Consider the following 17,092-nt stretch of genomic DNA (forward strand, 5'->3'; position numbering starts at 1 on the left):
GTCGAATGAAGGCCTCCAGTGACTAGAGCTCTTATCCTGACTACCAGTGTACCTGGACCAATATGTAGCCCCTTCAGCCCCATTTCTCCATTTATAACATACAATTGGTAGATCATCCCTTCCCTTCCCTAATGACAGATGAGAACTGTTATGGATTAAATTGCGACCCCCTCAAAATATGTGTTGGAGTCCTGACTCCTATACCTGTGGATGTAATCCTATTTGGAAATAGGATTTTCTTTGTTATGCTAATGAGGTCATTATCAGGGTAGGGTTCCTAAGCCAAATCACTTCTGAGTGATACTAAGAGCAGCCTAGACACAGAGACAAGAAGCACAAACGCGGGAAGATACTTGCCACGTGAAGATTGCCAAGGGACTTAGGAGCACTGGAAGAGACATGGATCTTCCTCCAGAGCCAACAGAGAGAGAGACTGCCCTAGAGCCAGTGCCCTGAATTTGGACTTCTAGCCTTCTGAACTGTGAGAAAATAAATTTCTGTTTTTTAAAGCCATCCACTTGTGATATTTCTGTTATAGGAGCACTGGGAAAATAAGACAGGGACAATGGAAATCGAAACATGAAAGTTTCAAGTTCAAGAAAGAGAAAGATGCTAATCAAAGTTTTATAAAATTCCTATTGTGTCCATGGGCTATAATGCTTCCTCTCCATGTCTGCATTTCTTAAACTGGGAAATGGGTCTAGACTAGACAAGCTCCAGGAAGACAAGAACCATGTCTACTTTGCACCTCATTGTATCCTCAGTGTCTAGCCCTGTTCTTTACACTTACGTGAGATCTCTGGTGTTGGCTGGTGAAGATCTTAGAGGAGGCTTTCCCACGTTCTTCAGATTCATAGAGTTTCTCTCTAATGTGAACATTTGTGTTGGGTATCATCTTGAGCAAAGTTTCCCCACAGTCACTACATTCATATAATTGAGTCTCACGGTATTGAGTAAGGTGTGTCTTCCAAGCCTCCAAACTCACCCTGAGGGCTCTCCCATGGACACATCCATGAGTTTCTTTCCAGTAGGAATTCTCAGATGTTGTGCAAGATGGTTACTCCACCCAAATAAAGGCTTATTCACATCTCTTACGTTTGTGAATGTTTTTCTCCAGTATGAATTCTCTGATGATTAATGAGAAGTGAAAAGTAAATGAAGGTCTCAATAAAGGCTTATCACGTACCCAACGTTGTCCTCGGTATTCAGTGGATCTCCAAAATGTAAGGAATGGCCTCTGCCCTCTACAAGTTTGTAACTTTGTTGGGGAGATAAAACTAAGGTACATAAAAAAGCTGGAGAACATGAGACATTACGTAATCATATCAAGTGCATAGTTTAATGGAAATTGATGAGAATTCAGAGAAAGGGGAGTCTAACCAGAGATTGACTAGATGGGGAAGATGTCATGAAGGAAGTCAGACTCTAGCTTGACCTGAAAGGATGGTAGATTTGAGGCTGAAAGAGAGAAGGGGAAGGGTGTTCCAGGCTGCGGCTGCATAGCAAGAGCAAAGCCATCCTTTTGTTGAGACTCACTGTTCTAACATTCTGGAAATTTAGAAAAAGAAAGATAAAACCAACTCTTTCAACATAGTGATTTGCCCCTTGATTTAGGAAACGTCCATAAAGTTAGGGCAGAAGACTTTGAACATTTTATTTCTCTAATGCCTTTCTCTTTTTAGAACTCAAGCCACTTTCGCTTTTACCAGGCAAACCTAAAAAGGAACGGCTGGTGGCTATGCTTCATATGCACAGCCTCCCTCAGCATTCTTGGGACCCATTCCAGTCCTACAACCAGGAATGTTACCCCCAGGGTGACAGAGGCACTGAGTGGGGAAAGAACCCCATTCAGGAGAGAGCTCCAGAAGAGCACTTGGGAGGCTCATTAAGTGCAAGGGTATCAGAGCTAAAGGCCTTTTGCTTACATGAGTTTTATGAAGCTTTTAGGGAGCATTCTAAGTAGAGAACACTTTATAACTTCTCCTGTTTTCTCCATTCCACAGAGGGTGGGAGATAAGCAAGAAGATGGAATTTGCAGGATCTCATCTTGGTTAGACAGTTAGACGACTTTTCTGCCAATTATAGTGGTTAAACACTGACTCAACATCAAATAACTGAATGAGGGGTTAGAGCCTTCATTCGTGGATGAGTTTCAAAAACATGGAGCACCACCTGTCATGGGCAATTTAGCTAGAGAGCAGAGGAGAGTGATTTCACACCCAGCAAGATGGATGCTTTCTGGAGAGGCTGCGGGATCTGATGTTTCCTAACACGGTGGAGTTATGCAGTGCCTTTTGCGGCCCACAGGGTTTGTTTGTACATGGAATTCTTAGGCTCTTAATTCTGTCCTTGCTTCTTGTGTCACTTCCTGGGAATTTGAAGGGACCTCACCCGCAGGGGAGAGCAGGTTGAGGGCAGTTGTCTTTGGATCTTACCATGCAGACATCTAGTTGGAACATTCTCCTTTCTCCCCAGAGAGGTACATTGCACTGTGAAGAACCCAGGAAGTAAAAGGGTCTGTGAGGCTGCAGTGGAAATGCAGCTTAATGAACTCTTGTGGACTCCATGATTGTCACCCCAGTCTTACCACTCACCACATTCTAATTTCATCATTAGAGTCTAACTCCCTGATAGATCATGGGCTGTCTTAATACCTACTCCAGTGCCTGGTACAGAGCAGTGTTTAGTAAGTTTTTTTTTTTTTAACCATCTAAATTTTTTATTCCAAGATTGAGAAATCAGCAATGGAGAAGCATCTTTTCAAATATGTTGCAAATGAAAACTAAATCAGCCTTAGCCAGTTGCCATGGATGTCAGAGTAGAACTCTGCTCTCTCGGGCTTTTGTTTGTTAGAATATATAATACAACATCTGCCAGTTGAACATATTTCAGGTGTACAACTTAGTGACATCAATTACATTAACCATGTCGTGCAACCATAACTCATAATCATTGTCAAATTTTAGTAAATGGCTTTGAATAAATCGGCTATAAACTCAGAAGTGCTTCCCTTGAAGAGGTCTTCGTTCTTGTTCAGGTGTAGAGAGTTCTGTTACAAACTGCTGTGTGCTGGGGATGGGAAGGGACATTGCTGGGCAACAATAAGAGCTAGAAAAGTGTGGGAGGGCTCTGGAAAACAGCCTAAAAAGCTTAAATTGTACCTGATATGCACCAGGTAACCAATAGGAGAAAGCAAGTAGGTGGAGGCATTACAGGCTGAAAGGTCTGGAAAGTGGCAGAACTAAGAGGGAACTTCTGTGCTGAGGGCTGAATGTTTTGACTGGGTGGGTATTGAGAAACCAGCAAGGATTCTAGGGAACATTGCTTCTGTGTTACCTCAGAGACTTGGTGGTAGGAACAGAGGCAGGGGCCAAAATGGCTGGGGAGGAAGAAGACACCTCAGGACTCAGGCTGGGATTCCAGTGTTGAATTGTGTGGAGGGTGTGGGTGAAACCAAAAAGGAAGATTTGTCTTTTTCCACAGAGAGACTCCTGAGGATAGGGGCCATATCTTCTGTATCTATATCACCCACAGCTCCAGGCACAGTGCCTTGCATGTAGCAGCTGCTGAAGAAATGCTTTATAAATGGGTGCTTGGCTGGCTGGTCAGCACTGGGAGGCAATGAGGAAGTGAAAGCTTGTGGAAGTCACCAAAGCCCAGTCTACTGTCTTCGCTTCTCCAGTCTCCTCAGCCTAACCTTCTGGCTACTCTCTGGGTGGGCAGCACGTGGTAGGGAAGGTGACCCCAGCACCTAGAGGCTGGATCTCAGCCTGCAGTCTGTTGGGCCGCTCCTTCCCTTCACCTTTGGGTTCCTACTGTTGGACAGGATCCACGTGTTTTGTAGGCTTCCACGCAGCCCCTCACCCAGTCATCAAATTATCATTCACATTCTCTTCTAGTCTTTCTCATTTTGATCTCATCTCAGCAGGTAGAGACATGTCACCACTGGAACCTGGTGTTAGCAAATGTGTACACAACAGACATAAAATACACACACGTACAATAATACACACATACACACAACACATACAACACACATACACAACACACACAATGTGCACACAAACACACACCTCTTTGCCTGTCTCTAAACCTTGTCTGGCCCTCTGTCTCTGGGTCTGGCCCATCTTTACAAGATCTAGGCTCTTCCTATTCCTGGTTGCTGAATCTGGCCTCTGACGCGAGAGAGCTGGGCAATTTGCACATCTGTGGCATTGCCCTTCCTCAGGGGTTTGCGGAGGACCCGCCCATATGGCAGGACCTTCCAAAGAGACGCGAAACCAGGAGCCTGACCTCATGATGCCTGCAGCACCTGCTCTGCTGTCCTGGCCCCAGCCCAGCTCTCTCTTCTAGAATCCACACCTTCTCTGGCTCCCTTCCGGGCCAACAAGATCTGCCCTATTTGGGTGAGGATAAGCATGGCCTAATGAGTAGGGGACAGAGGAGATGGTCTTTGCTACATGACCTCAGCCAAGTCCCTCCCTGGCTCTGTGCCTCAGTTTCCCCCTTGAGAAATTCTGCCAATGCTTCCAGGGAAAGAGCTAAACATTGGAAAGTTCCCTGAGCTCACTGGAGAAGAAACCCAAAGTCATGTTGTGTTCCCTCCAAGCCAGAAGCTGCCTGCCCCACCCCACCCCAGGAGGCCTTGCTAGTTAGTGACGCTGGCCTAGAAAGGCAGGGTCCTGCAGGATGAAAGCTCAGAGAAGCCAGAGCAAGAATAATGATAATCATCAGCTGTGGCGTCTTAACCATCCAGGAATGCAGGGCCCCACGCCCTGCACACCTCACACACCAGGACACTCCAAGGGCTCCTCTCCCTTCGTTTTATTGCAGTGATCCCACACTCTGCCAATCCCAGCCCAACTCATTTTGGTTCCCAAGAATTGCAGTCCAGGCACCAGCTCGTCCACCACCCAGGTTACATGGGAAGATTCAGCTCAACAAAACCCAAGCCAGCAGCAGGGTAGGACACCTAGTTACTTGTAAACCCGAGCTTCAGTGTTTCCCAGAGAAGCCACCTGCCCGCCCCTGGCCTGGAGCTCTTTCCCACAGGCCCCTCTATATGTCTGGTCAGTGTTAGGGCCAGGAGCTTTGCCTGTGTCAGTCCAAATCTGGATTCAAGTCATGGCTGAGCCACAAACTAATTCACTATAGAACTATGGTGAATTTTGTTTTTGTTTTTAGCCTCTGGGTGTAACTGTCTTCTCTGCTCAAAAACACTCAAAGGCTCCCCATTGTTCACTGAACATAAATCCAGGATCCCATGGGGTCAGCATGTGATTGTTTAAAACCTGGTTCTAATACACCTTTCCAACCCCACCCTTCTTCACACTCTATGTTGTTGTTGTTAGGTGTCATTGATTCACTTCCGACTCATAGCCACCCTATGCACAACAGAATGGAACACTGCTCCGTCCTGCATCATCCTTACAATCATTGTTATGCTTGAGCTCATTGTTCCAGTCACTGTGTCAATCCACCTCGTTGAGGGTCTTCCTCTTTTCTGCTGACCCTGTACTCACACTCTATAGGCCAGCCGAAAGCAACAACTCACTGCTGGTCATACACATTGCATGCTTTTCCATTGGCGGGGCTTTGTTCCTTCTTCTGCAATGGTATTCCCTCCATTTTCAACTGGTTAGACCCTCCTAGCCTTCAAGACCCCAGCCAGAGGTCATCTTCTCCATGACTCTGCCTGACCATCACCACAGCTGGAAATCACCTCACCTTCCTTGGAAACTCTCGGCTCTTCTTTGTCTGAACTTCTCAGGCCCCTTGGAACAGCCCACTCTGTGTTGTGGTTATGTGCGTATCTTAACTTGCCCATCAGCGTCCTAAGGTCTTGTTCATCTTTGTATCTCCATGGTGCCTAACAGCACCTTGCACACAGAGCATGTGCTCAATAAATAAGTGTGGGACATACATTGTGGAGAATAGTAACTCCCACCCTATTAACCTCCACACAAAAATATGCTTTGAAAGAGCAAAAATTATTGTTAATATAAAATCTTATAGGTGTGCACTCTTGGCTTGAAGGACAGAGCAAAGGCTAGAAGAGCCCCATGCCTCCATCAAAACTTCCCGTAGGTGGGACACAGGTACCCAAGTCTCCAGGAATGGAATTAGCTGTCTGGCTTAGATTCATGGGCTGACACCATGGGAACACTTGCTTCCACCAGTCACTGGTCCAGTCTGATCATTGGACTCTGCCTAGTAGGAGGTGGGGTGTCCCTCCTCAGAGAATGACAATTCTATGCTTTTGGGGACTTTAGGTTTTTTTGAGCACCAGAACCTCCATGCCCCATAGGACCCATATACCAGAAGGAACCCCAGATTCACATGGTGAATCTGCTCCTCCCTACTCCCAGGTCAGAGGCCACAGGTATCTTTCTTGTTCACCACTGTGTCCTCTGTGCCTACACTCTATCTGGTGGTGCAGTGGTTAAGTGCTCAGCTGCTAACTGAAAGGTCGGCAGTTTGAACCCACCAATCTCTCCATAGGAGAAAGATGTGGCAGTCTGCTTCTGTAAAGATTACAGCCTTGGAAATTCTATGAGGCAGTTCTACTCTGTCCTATAGGGTCACTAGGAGTCTGAATTGACTCAGCTGCAACGGGTTTGGTTTTATCTTGAATGGTTAGTGTGCTTCACTGCTAATGGAAAGATTGGGGGTTCAAGTCCACCTGAAGGAGCCTCAGAAGAAAGGCCTGGTGATCTACTTCTGAAAGATCAGCCATTGAAAACCCTATGGAGCACGATTCTGCTCTGACACACGTCAGGTCGCCATGAGTCAGAACTGACTTGACAGCAACTGGCTACATAGATACGTGTGTGTGTGTGTGTGTGTGTGTGTGTGTGTGTGTGTGTTTAGAGATTAATGGGTGGAATTATATAGAAACCCCTCATTTGGATCCGTATTAGAACTTTAGAGCCCCTTGGAGCAGTGCACAGCACTGCTTCCCATTAGTGTTGTTAATAGGGACGATAACTTTGACAACATCTTCTATTTGCTTAATGCTTTTCTCCAGGGAAGTCAACTAATCTTTCCCTCATCTCCAGAAGGAGGAGAAAGACCAAGGCGATGAAAGAGAAGTGAGCCATTGCAGCCATGCTCCAGAATGCAAGTATCCTTTGTTCTAAGAGGTAAACGCAATATGTAGTATTTTGATGTGTAGAACTGATGAAGTAGAAAACCAGTTTATTCCCTGGGACCCAAAATCCATGACTTCAGAATTTTTTGTCCAAATCAAATTCTGTGTGAGATGACAACTCCCATACTGAGGTGTTACATCTCATGAGTAGTAAAATTTGAGCCCCATTCATTCAACCCAAGCCCCCTGCCGTCGAGTCGGTTCCAACTTAAAGTGACCCCAGAGTGTTTTCAAGGCTGTAAATCTCTATGGAAGCAGACTGCCACGTCTTTTTAAAATTTGAGCACGCACCCTTAATACATGTTTAATTACTTATAAATTGTATATATCACCTGCCAGCATCTCAAGACACAACATATACTTGGGATGAGGTTTATTTTTAACAGTGGTAGAAGCGTAAGTCCACATTTCCGATATTCACTTTTTGGGGGGCTGTCTTCACGTTAGATCTACTTCGATTGTCACTGTTTTAACCTCATAACGTGGCTGACAAAGAGGAAAAGTGTCAACTTTGCCATTTTCTTGTTAGTGCTTGTTGAATTAACCCGTTGCCGCTGAGTAGATTCCGACTCACAGTGACCCTATGGGATAGAGTAGAACTGCCCCATAGGGCTTCCAAGGGGTGTGGCTGGTGGATTCAAATCGCTGGCCTTTTGGTTAGCAGCCGAGTTCTTAACCACTGCATCACCAGGGCTCTGCTTGCTGAATTAGGATGATCTTTAAAAAAAAATTTTTTTTTTTTTTTAATATGCAGTTTCTTTGCAGGAGTCTTTCAAAGGCCCTTGTCCATTTTGTAGAGGTTAATTTCGTTCAGGCTGGGTAATATAACCCATAATTTCATTTAACCAGGCAATGTAAACTGACACTTCACAATATTCTGGCCATGAATTAAAGAGTGAGGGAGCCCCGTCAACCCCTCTGGTACACTTCCATGCCTCCCCCAGGAGACCCCACATGCCATGTATGACCCATGACAAGTGTCCATCCATATATTTAAATAATGGTGAAGTTTTCTTGACTCAGTCTGAAGGGAGTCGTCACCACCCAGCTCACTCCCATCCTTGCACCCACTATTCCTGTGATTTTCAGTGCCCTCCCAGCTGTCTCAGCCACCTCACCTGGACCTTTTCTAAAGCCCTTCTTTGTAAAACCCATGTCTCTCCATTTATTCCCCATCTCCAACAAAGACACCACTAAATGCCAAGCTGCCAAGACTAGAAACCACAGAGTTGGTCTCCTGTCCTTCTTCCTGATCGTCCTTCCAAATTGATCTACTTTCTAAGGACCCTCTCCCCTCCATTCTCACTGTTACCATCATATTGGGGCTGGAGCCCTTGTCATCTCTTGCCTCCACCACTGCAGGGGCCACTTAATCAGTTGCCACCGACTTTTCCCCTCCTGCTTACCCTCCACATTTCTACCAGAGAAATCTTTCAAATACAAAAATCTGATTTGGGTCTTACCCTTTCCTAGTCTCTCCATTTACCTCATGCCTACCTGATAAAATGCAAACTCTTCGCAGAGCATTGCAAGACCATTCCCTTCTCTCCCTGTTCCCAACTCCCACCCAACCACCAAGGAGTAGCCCACCTTGTATACAAAGTTCCCTGTTACTCAGAATACCTTTTAATGTTCCCTCTTCTCTACCTGGAAACCCTGGTGGTATAGTGATTAAGTGCTACAGCTGTTAATCAAAAAGGTCAGCAGTTTGAATCCACCAGCTGCTCCTTGGAAACTCTATGGGGCAGTTCTACTCTGTCCTAGGGTCGATTTGAGTCAGAATCAACTTGATGGCAATGCGTTTAGTTTTTTTGGTTTTCTTCTCTGCCTGGTGAATTATATTACTTAGCCTCCAAGATCAGCTCATCAGGCATCTTCTGAGCATGGCAGACCAAGAAAGTTACTTCATCTCTCTGTACCCTAGCGCTTGGCACACAAATCTCTTGTATGACTCTAAATGTGATTGTTCAGTTGTTTGTATCCTCTATAAGATGTTGGCTGCTGAATACTTGGGCCCATATCTTATTTATCTTTATACCCACCTTTCACCTGCCCCTTCCAGGCTTGGTATGGTGGCAGGCACTCTATGAAGGGCTGTGCCATTGACACAGGTGTTAGAAATTTCTTTTCCATCTGTTACCTGCACTGCTCCCCACCTCAGCTCCAATAGCTAATGTTTAACAATCAATTACTAGGTACGAGGTACTGTTCTAGTAGCCTTGGGTATATTGACACACTTCTCACAACAGCACTATGAGGTAGGCCCTATTATCATCTCCGTTTTACAGATGAGGAAAATGAAGCATAGAGAAGTTACTTAACAGTCCAAGGTCATACAGCTAGTAAGTGGCAGAGTTGGGAGTCAAGCTCAGGCATCCCGGATCCAGAGCCCCGATCCTAACCTCTATGGTGTAGAGTCTACACTATGCCATCTCACTCAGCCCTCTCATTGTTCTTCATTTCCTTGACAGGATGGCTGCTGTTCTCAAGGCCAGCTGAACACCTTTCCACCCTGCAACGGATGAGGGCCTGGTGGTGCAGGTGGCTATTTCCCTGCAGAGAGAATGTCATGGTTCCCTCCAGCTGCCCTGGACCCATGCCCCTCACTGTCCTTGGGAGAGGCCCTCTACCTACCCACTCAAATCCAGGGTCAAGGCTCTTTGAGAAGATCTGATTTCTGGTCTCGGTGGGTCAATATAATTTCTCTGAGAGGGTCTGCCTGAACCAAACCCCATCAGGAGAAGCCCATCATGGCCCTATCACCTGCTTACCATCACCTCAGGTACCTGGAGGGCCTCCAACTGCTCTACCTAATCAGCTTCCAACAATTAATAGTATCTCATTCTCCATCTCTGGAGCTTATTGTCTCTTCTGCTTTGCCTCCCCACACTTCCTTCCTGTTCTTATTTCTCTTTACAACAGGGCTGGGTATTTTTAACCTGAGGTTTCCACTCACCTCTCATTAAGACTGGGTGGGGGTGCTGGCATGCTGGGAGGGCTGGGAGTGTTTTGCCAGCCTTGGAGACTACAGAGTTGCTGGGCCCAGCCTCCACCCCCACCCTTCTTGTCTCTCTTAAGTCTCCTGTCTCTGCTTCTGGAGTGAACACCCTAAACTGGCCTTTGGCAAAGCTTTGGAAGATATACAGGGGACGTAGGGAGCTGAACTCCCCCTGGGTGATGCTGTGAAGACTGTATATGGAGCTAGGTGACAATTAAGGAGCACCATGAGCCTCACATGTCCCTGGAGCAGCCACCAGGTGCATCCTTTGGTCCAGTTGGGTGGTCCACATGTGATGTCCTTTGAAGGGGCTTGTAGAGCTGCTGTGTCAAGGTCTACACCAGTCCTGGTTTTGATTTAATTGTGATAAAATATATATAACCTAAAATTTGCCATTTTAACCATTTTTAAGTATACAATTCAGTGGCATTAATTATGTTTACCATGTTGTACAACCATCACCTCTATTTGCTTCCAAAACTTTTTCATCATCCCAAACAGAAACTTGGTACCGCTTAAGCAATAACTCCTCCTCCTAACTTCTCCCTTTCCCCCAGCCCCTGGTAACCTCTAATCTACTTTCTGTCTGTCTCTATGCATTTGCCTATTCTAGGTATTTCATGTAAGTGGGATCCTTATTTGTTCTTTTGTGTCTGGCTTATTTCACTTAGCATAATGCTTTCAAGGTTCATCCACCTTGCCTCATGTATTAGAATTTTATGCCTTTTTATGGTTAAATAATACTCCATTGCACGTATATACCACATTTGTTTATCCATTCATCTGTTAATGGACATTTGGGTTGTTTCTACCTTTTGGCTATTGTGAATAGTGCTGTAATGAACATTGGTGTATGTGCATCTGTTTGAATCCCTGCTTTCAAGTCTTCTGGGTATATTTTTTGCTCAGCTTTTGGGATACAGCTCAGAGAGCCCCATGCTTCTTCCCTGGCTCCTCTAATGTGTTCCTGAAGGCCTCTGCTACTAGAGAGACTTTCTGCTTCAACTTTCTTCCCACTCTGCATCCAGCCTGGCTTACCCCATCATTTTCCATTCCATTCTCCACCCTACCCTCACTGCTAGTCTCCCATCCCCACGGGTCTCACTATTCTCTGCATCCCCAGTGCTTAAGAGAGTAACTTATATTTGAAGTCCAAACAACTGCAAAGGTGAGATAACTTGGCTTTTAGGGTTTCATAGTTATTGTTGTCTGCTTATTTAGTTAGGTTTCTGCATCCAGCTTTTTTTTTAAGAAGAAAAATATGGCAACTAAACAGGTGGATACACAGATTTTTTTTTTTTTTAAAGCAGCCGCTAGCGATTCACTCTAGGCTCCGGAGCCCACATTGAATGTTTTCTCAAGTAATGGATAGTCATAATGATGGCTGGAGGCACCTTGGTATCCTAATGGGTGCTCTGAGTCACTGCAGATGATTAAATATGTTCAGCATTGTTTTTACACTGACTGTATTTTAAAAATTCTAATTCCTAAAGGACAGGCACCCCTGTATAATGCATACGGCCGCTCTTCAGTTAGGGATCCGATTTTCTGTGTGGTCTAGTGGGTAGTCAGGACTTGTTGACTGGACAGAATATCTGCAGCTTCCATCTCCAGCCTCCACCCTAGCCACACCCATCTGCTTCACACCCTCGGAACTGCCCCTACCACTCCTGCTCAGCTGCCCCACAGGTCCCAAGTAGTAATGCCTTCTGGCCCCAGGTTGAGCCACAGCTGCACCCCTGCTCCTCTCCTTTGTCCCTGGCCCACCTTTGCAGTGGCTTAGTCATTCAGTCCACAAACACTTTCTGAGCACCCTCCATGAGCAGAGAGAGCTGAGCAGGGAGCACTGGGGGAAAGGCAGAAGAAACTGTCAGCTCTGCCTTCCGGGAGAAAGCCTTCTCACATCACAAACACCTTGACAGCTACTTAAAGCAAATGAACTGGATCTCAGAATCAAAGGGGCACAACAACCAGACAGACAAAACAAAACAGTTGCCGTCAAGTCAATTCTGACTCATGGCAACCCGGCCTGTGTAGAACTATACTCTATAGGGTTTTCATGGCTCTGACCTTTCAGAAGCAGATCGCCAGGTCCTTCTTCTGAGGTGCCTCTGGGTGGGTTTGAACCACCAGCCTTTCAGTTAGTAGTCAAGTGCCTAACCATTTGCATCACCCAGGGACTCCACCCAAAGGGGCAGCGGGGATCAAAACAGGGTGGGGTTATCAGACAAGGCTTCCTGAGGGTGCGAGTTTTGACCTTAACTTCGATTGTCAAGGCTGTCCCAGCTGGGGCAATAGGTACATGGAGGTGGGGAGCCCATCCTGTCAGTGGGACCCAGAAATCCCCTGTCACCTCTGCCAGGAAGCTGCCTTTTGAAGCCTGGGCTGCCCTGTCCCCTCTGGGCTAGCTGGGCGATAAGGACAGGGCACCAGCCCCAGCAAGGAGGAAGTGGACTGGCTTCCTGTTTGTTTGTGAATCTCAGAGCAGTACCGCGCAGCAACGAACACCAACCAAGCAGAGCCACGCAGGCCTGAGCCAAGAGCGCCAGTGAGCCCACTGTCTGACCCTGCGAGCCCTCAACCAGCTGGGAGATAGATGCACAGCCTCCATCTCAGGGCAGCCCACCCTCTGGATGGCCCCTTTTGCAGCAACCATGCCAGCTTATCAGTTACAGGAGGTGGAGTAATGACTTCCCCCAAAGAAGTCAAAGTCACACATTCATGATATGAAGCCACCTGGCAGCACTGGGGGCTCAAGCATTGCTGTCTCTCCACCACTGGGCACAACCCTGTGGTCTTGTGGGGAAATTGTGTTCAGGGATAGCCGGGCCCTTTTCAGAACGAGGCAGCATGCATGGCAGTTCTGTCTGCACCAGCAAAATACCTGAGAACCACCAAGAAGCCCTCCAAATGCAGACTGGTGACAATAAAAGATGATAGATCCATACGATGGAAGATGATAAAAAAAAAAAAAAAGTGAAGATGATAGAGCTGTTTAAAAGAATGAGGAGGATTGGTATGTGCTACTTGGAGAGACCTTCAAGATATTTCAATAAACGAAACTAGCAAGACATAGAATGGTGCGTACAGAGTGATCCCTTTTGTGCAAATAATCAGCACAGCAGAGGACAGGTACATACAGGCTTGGGGCTGCTGAAGGCATAGCTTTATCCTGAAAGGAAATTTAAACAGCCTAGCAGCGGTTGTTTTGGGGCAGAAGCACTTCGGGAGGAAAGTAGTAGGGAGGCATTCACTTTTCATTCTCTCTGTTTGAAATTTTAAGCGATGCGTGTGTATGTTTAAAATATTACCTGTGGGCAATGGGATTATGGTCCATTCTATTTTACTCTTTACATTTTTCTGTATCCTTAAAAATAAAAAGCATCAAACCAGTAAGTATTTTTTTTTTTTTAAACAATCTAAAGAATCAGGCTGTGTTCCATTGCAAGATGAAGCAGGGTAGAGCTAAGAGCACAGATTCTCCAGGAAAAGTGATGGGAGGAGATGGGAGAAATGTTTTGCTTTAAGATCTGTATCCATTAATAACGGTATAGCCAGTTCTGGACTCCTCTTTGTGGATTCCTTATCCCAAACTTTTGAGCCATCTCCGGCTTTCTTCCCATCACCCCCTTTCCCTATGTCTTCCCCCATCATTTAATTTTTAGCCTAAGCCAAGTAATAAGGTACAGAAATCTGAAGGAAGAAGAACAAAGAGGAGAGGGAGAAGGAGGAGAAGGAGGAAGAGAAGAAAGAGAAGAAGAAGAAAGATAAAGCACTTCAATACCCATGATCTGATCACCTGTCATTTGGACTAAGTTGCATATTAGCTTCTTGATAAAGGATCTGTGTCTCATTCATCTTTTAATCCCCTGGAACATCTAGCCCAAGGCTGCACACAGTAGGTTCTCAACAATTCGTTGGATGAATGAATGGACCAACTTGTGTACACAGCACTTGTCCTTTCTAGGTCTGTTCAGGCATAAAGAGCATCCCCAAGATACAAGGTCAAAGGTCAAGTGTGCCCAAGCACTTCTAAGTCTGTCAGATTTAACCCCACCCCTCCTCATGAGTGTCTTGGGAAATTGGAAGGAGACTCCTGGGACCTCAGAAAGAAAATCCGATGTTTCCTCTGTGTTCTATGAATTCATGAAAACTGGTTAATCCCCCAAATTGACTGCAGTGACCTGAATATCCAGCGCCCTGGCAGCCTCCTTGGTTCAAAGAAGAATTAAAGGAGAGCTGGTGGCGATCTCCCCCGGCAAAGAAATGGGTAGCACTGGTTTGGCTGGTGATTGTGACAGGACAGTTGGAATATTTACAGTCGCAGATGCCCAGGGGGTTTCTATATCAGGAAGTCATCTGCAGAGGGTCACCTCAACCTATTTACTTATCCTCAGTGTTGGCCTGAACATTCTCCTAGTACTTTCCTTAGGATATTTTTCTGAACATCTTGCACTTGTCGACACAACCTGGCACCTGCAGCAGGAGACAGGCTGCTGCCACCTGGTGGAGAGGAGAGGCTATAGTCTTGCCCAGCACATGACCTGAAACAGACTTGAGAGAGAATGGAACCTTGGAGAAGAGCTTCTAGGATCCGGGATTTCAAACTTTTGCAGCCATGGAGGCCTTCCTTCAACAGCAAGGACTAACACCCTCATGTAAGACATATAAACTCACTGTCGCTCTGCCGTAGCAGGGGAAGGAGAGGCCAGAGCTCCACAGGACATGTGACAACTGAGAGATGACCCCCTCATTGAAAAAAAAAAAAAGGGAGGGGAAATGGAGACCTAGAAACTAGCACAAACAGTGGCATCACAAAGACTAAAGCACAAATCCCTTGTACACAACACACTTTGGAATTACCTGGCTAACTTGCACCCTCAACCTTAAGCAAAGACTAAAGACAGCTTCCTGAATGCTAGGCCAAGCCACATATCCTGAGACCTCTGGGCTCCTGGGGAGGGGGATCCCAGGACTCAACTCCTTCTGGATCTGTTTGTTTGCATCACAAACCAGGTTTGGACTCTTGACGGTCCCTATCTCTCCTTCCCAATGGCTGGCATGATGCAAGGGGCATAGCAGATACCATTACTACCTCAGGATTCCAAAGGATTTCTCTGGTCTCTGACATTGAGGAGAAGCAGAAAGCCACCTAGGATACAAAAAGGGAAGATAACTGGAATATTTTTAGCATCTACTGTGTGCTGCACCCTGTGCTAAGCATTTTCACATCTGTCATCTTACTTACTCCCTAACAACATGCAATGTGGATATTCATATCCTTAGTTTTTCAAGAAGAAGAAAGTTGGATGCTGGAAATACTTAAGTAATTTATCCAGGGTCTCCCAAGCTAGTTAGCGGCAAGCCAGAATCCAAACCCAAATCTTCCTAATTCCAAATACCGTGTCCTTTCCACTCAACTGAATTCTGGAGAGAGAAATCTGGTAAATTCAACCCCGCTCAGGGTTCCATAGTGTCAGCAAGCATTGATGCAATTCATGGCATGATGGGGCTTACAAAAGAGAACACATTGACTCTGCCTCCCACCTATCATAGTCTAACTGGGAATAAAAATGAATTCGTGAAAGGAATGAAGATGAACATGTATCCTCGCATCTGTTAGACTGTTGAGTGCAAAGGCAGAATAAACAAGTCAAGGCACCCCAAATACAGGAATATCTGGAAACAAGACAGATGCAACGGGGATAGCACTAGGCTGAGAGTTTGGAGATCTGGATTCCACACCTGGCTTTGCCACCTGTACCCTGTGGGATGCTGGGCAAGTCTCCTCACTTCTCTGAGCTTTTCCACCTTCAAGTAAGGGGTTGCTCCCAAGGACCTGAAAGGCTCCTTTTCAGTTTCGTGCTGTTGTGATTTTGGCAGGGGAGAAGTTAGACAGCAGAGGAGTCCTGAAGGAAGTAAGTGCTGAACGGGATCTTGAGGAGGAGGATTATGGGCATGGAAGAGGGAAATGGCACTTCATACTGAGGGGCTGGCAAAGGCAACGAAGAAAAAGAAGCAACCATCAACCAGAGCCAGCACGCTTATTGATCTTTGAATGCTTGGTAAAGATTAGGTTTAGTACAATTCACAATAAGGAGACCTTGTAGGTTCTTTTGGGGTCTGCACTTTGCTGTCCAGGATAGACATGGTCTTAACCATGAGTCATCTCCATCTAGAGGCTAAAGCTACCAGGGGCCCCCAGTTTCTGGGATATACTGCTGCACTGGGCTCCCTTCCTTGGCTGTGGTCTCTCTTTGGTTTGGAAGAACAATCCAGCAGCAAACCCTTACTGGAGGGCAGAGGAACAGAACAGAAGTGGTTTTACCCAGACCTGGAGATCCTTAGACCTCTAGGGGACCATGGGGCTCCCCTTCCTTCCTATTCCCACCTGTTTGCTGCTCTATCTTCACCTTCTGCCTAGTTCAGAAACACATTCACCCATGGACACCAGGGGCTATAGATCTGTGTGCTGGGGCCCCTTGAGTCCAACATAACTTTGCTTCCCAGATCACCAAAGCCTTGGATACAATCAAGAAATCTGGTAACAATTACACTGGTATATGACATAAAGCCCTCAGTCCCTCTTAACCCCTGAGACTTCCATATTTCAGGGTTCTTTCCTTTCACCAGTATCCCCATTTTCTCCAAGGCTATACAATCCCCTAGGTCAGGGGTCAGCAAACTTTTTCTGTAAAGGGACAGATAGTAAATATTTTAAGCTTTGATCTCTGTTGTAACTATTCAACTCTGCCATTGAGTAAATAGGCATTGCTATAAAACTGTTTATGGACAATGAAGTTTGAATTTCCCGTAATTTTAATGTGTCACAAAATACTGTTCTTCTTTTGACTTTTTCCCAACCATTTAAAAATGTAAAAACTTTTCTTAACTTGTGAGCTAAACAAAAACAGGTGGTGGGTTGAATCTGGCCCGTTGGCCAT

The sequence above is a fragment of the Loxodonta africana genome, chromosome 18, assembly GCF_030014295.1.
Source record: "Loxodonta africana isolate mLoxAfr1 chromosome 18, mLoxAfr1.hap2, whole genome shotgun sequence".
Taxonomy (NCBI): domain Eukaryota; kingdom Metazoa; phylum Chordata; class Mammalia; order Proboscidea; family Elephantidae; genus Loxodonta; species Loxodonta africana.